Source organism: Salvia miltiorrhiza, chromosome 3 (assembly GCF_028751815.1).
Source record: "Salvia miltiorrhiza cultivar Shanhuang (shh) chromosome 3, IMPLAD_Smil_shh, whole genome shotgun sequence".
NCBI classification, from domain to species: Eukaryota; Viridiplantae; Streptophyta; class Magnoliopsida; order Lamiales; family Lamiaceae; genus Salvia; species Salvia miltiorrhiza.
Window position 1 is genome coordinate 52,018,014 of NC_080389.1, and position 6,000 is coordinate 52,024,013.

The window sequence follows — 6,000 nt, forward strand, 5'->3', positions numbered from 1 at the left end:
CTCTCACATTTTCAGCTTCATTTTCAACAATATAACTCCGAACAAATCTAACCAAATACACACTAACAACGATTCAACAATATGGTGCCGGCGGCCGGCGTATTGTTACAGGGCGACCGGATCCCGGCTAAGCCGATGGTGGTGCCGCAGCTCCGGTCGGCGCCAGTGCCGGAGGTTGTCGCCAAGGACGCTATCATCGCGTGGTTCCACGGCGAATTCGCGGCGGCGAACGCCATCATCGACGCACTCTGCAGCCACCTGCAGGAGCTGGAGAGCATCGGCAGAGGGGCAGATTACGGTTGCTGAAGACGGCGGCGAGACGGTGGTGGTGGATTCGCCAGAAAGTGATTACACTGATTCAGGTAAGTGAATAAATCATCGATCGTTTTTGTGATTAGTTTACTCCAAATTTTATCATTATATACACAATTTGGGTAAGTGATAAACTCGTTTGCAATTTTCGCGATTTCACTGATTAAAATAAGCAATAAATTCTGGATCATTTAGATGACCAGTTTGGATCATTCATCGAACAGTGCAAAGCTATCATGCTGAATCTTACTTCTGCAATTATGTATGCAACCCGAGGTGTATTGCCTTGTCCCTTTCTTTTGTATTATTGATTTTCTTACATCATAAATGCTCGCTGGAACCCAGCGGTTGCTGGGTTTCCAGCGCTCGCTGGGTTTCATGGAATTGAATTCCAAAATTATCCCGTAAAGTTTTCGAAAATCAGTGAAAATCGGGGTGAAATTCAACCACGAATTCTTTGAAAGTCGTCTGGAATCTATGTGAATTCCACGGAATTTAAATTCCATTGACTTTTTAAAGTCTGTGGAAATCCACAACGAATACACCCCTCTAAGACTCCTTTTATTCCATGTTTTATATAACCTGCAATATGAGGATCTTATATTCTAAGTCAAGAATTAATCCAGTTAGGACTAGCTAGTCCGAAATTGAGTGGGTTGATCTGAATGATATTCTTAACTATCTACCTTATAAAATATGTGAAAAGAGTGAAAAATTAATGAAAATATATATTTTTTCATCATTTTTTATCAAAGAGATTGTATCCTAATACTTATTATTAACTTGAGGAGGAGGAAGGACATGTTGCTTTATTATTAGAGATGTGAAGAATCAAGAAATTGTTCTCAGGACAAGGGTACTTTTTTCTAGGGTTAATTGCATCAAAATACACAAACTTTACTCCCTTTTTCATTCCACACATGAACTTTGAAATTTACAATTTTAATCATGAACTTTGCAAGTGTTTCAATTTTTCCTTAAAACTGAATTTCCCCCAATTTCATGCTAATGTGGATCCTATGTGGAAGCCGAAAGTGTGCCACTTATTTCACCGTCCGGCACATGAAACGATGTCCTTTTTTTTAGGGGTAAACGACGTCGTTTTGTTTCAATTGACGAAATTGGGTTTAAATTTCAAACTTTGCTTCACGAATTGAACAGCAAACCCTCACAATTTCTTTCATCCACTTCTTCCTCCTCGCATTCTCACTCTACTACACGAATTGAACATCGAACCCTCACAAAACGCTGCCTCTCCACCCTCCCACAATCCCCATTCAGAGACAGGTGACAGCGGCAAGCTACATCATCCATGGCTTCTCATTGGGAATGCTGACGCTGTAGAGAAAGCGGTCGAGGTAATTCTCGGCGGGGATGGCGGAGAAGCCGTTATGAATGTTGATTTTAAAAATTCAGTCGACGGGTTCCTTTCTGGGTAGAGAGAGAGAGAAGGCGGCTTGGTGGTTGGAGTTGGGGTTGGTTTCTTTCTCCTTGGATAAAAGGGACTGGAGCTTGTCGTCGTCCCAGAAGAGGTCTTGCTCCAGCAGAAGCAATGGGGAGAGGGAAAGATTTGTGGAGGTGATTTGACTGTGGTCGTCTTCGTCATCGTTGTCAACGTCTCTCCATTTCTCTTCTTCGCAGTAGAGGGCATCGAGCAAGGATTTCTCGGCGATTTGCTCGATAGCCATTAATGATGAGTTGATAAGAAGTGGTTGGGATGAGTTGTTGTTGTTGTTGTGTTCATTATACAAGAAAAGAAGCGAAAAGTAAAGTGAAACAGTCCATTATTTTTCTCTCTAAATTTGAATGGGGACTATGGGAGGGAGGGGAGACTCAGTTCTCAAAAACAGAGAGAGATGAGATAAACGACGTCGTTTTGTATTGCCACGTCATTTTGTATTGACATGTGTGACATACGCGTGGCATCTAAAAGGACACGTCAACTTTCCGGCTGTTGAAATTCAATTTTAAGGAAAAATTTGAAACATTTGCAAAGTTCATGATTAAAATTACAAATTTTAAAGTTTAAGTGCAGAATAGAAAAGTGACTAAAGTTCGCGTATTTTGGTGCAATTAACTTTTTTTCAATACGTAAGGATGAGTTTTAACTTCTTCAATTAAATATATGTTAAGGCTGCGAAGGTGATTTTGAATTAAACATATCTTGAGAATTCCCACATAGTAATTAATAGGGTTGGTTTTTTCCTTTCCTAGCATTGTGAAATCAAATCAACAAAGCGAAAATTCGTGGGCTGCGCGATTTATATAATACTAAGAATTTTCCAGACCAAGCATTAAATAAATAGAACGATATTTCGTTTCAAACAACCAAAAACCAAATTGAGATGTATCTGAGGCTGATATTTTTTTTGAAACGATTTGAGACTGATATTTATTATGATAGTCAAAATGCAACGTTATTTGAGCTAGGAATTTGTAGCTGAATGGATCATATGTTCCATAATTTATGGTTTCTAACCGAGTTTCACTCTTAATTTTATTATTTTATAGTTGTTTAATACCAAAAAATATATTATTATATAATAAACTTTAACTAATATTTATTACTAAAAATTAAAATTTAAAAAAAATTTATATACCCTAACTTTCAACTAATTAACCTAATAATCAATGGTCAATTTAAACAAATATAAAAAATTATAAACCCTAATTGAACGAATGAATCCTAATTAATTATCTTAAAAATATACTGAAATGTAATGAATTAAATTAAAGAAAAAATAATTAAAAATTAGTAACAAATTGAAAATGGAACACATGAGATACCAAGAGTGGAATAGATAATCTCATGTGATTGGTAGGTAGTTGAGATCTCAGGGTACATGCCTAGCGGCGGAAATAGTAGTTTGGAAAGTTAAAGTCGAATTTTTACCACAAAGAATACTAAAATAAAAAAGTTTTAAAAAAATATATAAAATTATATATAAGATAAAAATAAACAAAATAAAAATTGGCTAGTGTTAAGCTTCCCCAGCTCTACCCATGTTAATATGCCTATCAAGAAAATCTTAATTTTAAAGTTAAAATTCAATCTAGTAAATTAATAATTGTAAAAGTTAACTAAAGTTAAAAATACGAAAACCTATGTGAAACAGTCTCACCATCAGTCCATCACTATAAGGATCGAAGTAATTCTGTTGGATATAAAATGACTCAACAAGCAACATAAATACTCCAATATATTTTAGAACATTGCTACTTATTTTTTATAATGTTGCATTTATAAATAAAATTGTTACCTATATCTTTAACTTTCAAAATTTTGGTTGCTGAGACGAAAACCAGACAAACCAAAAATTTCGATTAATTGGTAGCCTAGCCAGAATATAGAAACGATAAAACGTCAAAAGGAGTTGGAATTTCTGTTTTTTATATATGGGAAAGATAACCAATTAATTAATATAAATAATTTTTTTGATGGTATGCATTTTTTGCGTGTTGGAAGTATCTAAAATTTTAAATGCAGAATACCAGTCATATTTGTTTGAATCTGAAGAAAATTAGTTAAAATAACAAACAACTTTAACAAGGATGGCTAAGCGAAGTACAAGTTGTTCATTATTCTATATATATTAACTATGAATTCGTTGTGGTTTATCATTGATTGTTTAAATTCAAAGATAAAACATTTTTAAGGACGTGAAAATGGACGGTCTAATAGCTTATTATTATCTATGTTGAGAACATGAAATTATTGTTACTTATTTAAACCATAGTCTAAAATTGTTTGCGAACTTGGAATTTTGTATTATAGTTAATTTCTTGTAGACAAATCAAACAAATTAATCCGTGGCCAGCTGAAAATTTTGTTTTTTGGAATACGTTTCAAATTAGATTAATATTAATTAATTAGGAGGTTTTGTAATTGTTTACAAGTTTGTCAAATACTTTTAACGTAGTAGACTTGGCCTGGTCTTTTCATCCAAAACTTTCGTTTTCCTCTTTAATACCATATTCCACATGGTTAGTTTTTTCTTGAGGGATTCCACATAGTTAGTTAGATGTATGTCATATTTTTATTTCATAATTATTTTAGATTTTGAGTTATGAAAGAGTCTGAGAGTGAGTCATAGCATCAAATTATAAAAATTGTGGAATATACCAAATAAGATACAACAAAAAAATGAATTGTGTGAACACCTACGCCTGCGACCCACGAATACTTATAAAACTGAATTTTCTATTCTATTATTTTCTTTTTTTTTGGTATTGCTTGCACTCAATTTATAATGTGTCATTCACCATGTAAATATAATGTATTTTTTATTTATTTATTTTTTAATTAAGAAAAATGAAACGATACAAATTGAACCGTAAATCTCACTCTCTAACCAGAAGAGTCTATCTCATCATTTGGATATTCACGACCCAAAATTTTCTGGTAAACTATGTTGACGTTTATAACAATCATATAAAAATTGTACTCCCTTCATCCGCGATATCGTTTCCACATTTGCCATTTCGATCCTTTCGCAATATCTTTTCCACTTCCATTTTTAAAAGTAGGGTTCACAAACTTTCACTCACGACGATAGTGAGACCCAAACTTCACTCACTACAATATCCACGATTATCTACTACTATTCGTCACTTTTCTTAAAACTCGCGCCGTCCACAATGTGAAAACGATATCGCGGACGGAGTGAGTATATTGTACAGGGATACACACTATACAATAAGGACATTTCTTATTGACAAAATTTAATTCTCAATTTTTTTTCCCTATTACGGCTGTTATTTTCGATACGCATGCATTGAGTAAATCTTAATTAGCTTATGCTATAATGAAAACTGCACAAAAAGATAAATCATAATTAAAAAACCAGGTACAACAAGCTCAAATTTATAAAAGCATATTGGTGAAATTTGAAATTAAGATATTTAGCATCAGGAATATTCAGTGCACAACTAATTAAGCACCAGTAATATACCTTATTCCCAATTTATTGAGAATATATTTAATAAAGCACATATAAGTAAATCCGATGTTGCTCTTTAATAATGAACTAACATTCCCACCCTGTGCAATGAACATTTCCTATTCCTACTAACTTTCCTCCTCCCTTTTGAGTAACTTAATGAAAAGGCACATAAACTTTTTTAGATCCACATATTTATTATACTCATAAAATTGACGCCAACTCAATTATCATACGTATAAATTTAATTAAAAATAATTTTAAGTGAATATATTAGACTTGAATACTGAAAAATAAAATATTATGAAAAGGAAAATTTAAAAAAGAGTTAAAAATGAAAATGAAAATGAAAATAAAAATAATTGAATTTCAAAAAAAGATAAGAGAAGAGAGAGAATTATCTTAAATTTTAATTTTTAAATAATTATAACTTTTACATTTTAAATTAAATATTTACATAAAATATAGTATCAAATTAAAGCTCTTATTGTGATATGCATATTAAATATTTTATAATTAGTCGAATTTCACAATTTTAAAAAGAAATAAAACAAAAAAAAAATAAGAAGATAAAGAAAAGAAAGATAAAATTAAAAATATAGTTTACAAATAAACCTTCCATATGTAACCACAAAATTACCACTCAGTTTTAAAATCAATTTGAAATTGATTTCAAATTGAAATCTTGGTTTCTTATGTATAGTATAGATAAGCATGGTTGCATGATATTGGCAATTTTTTTTATTGA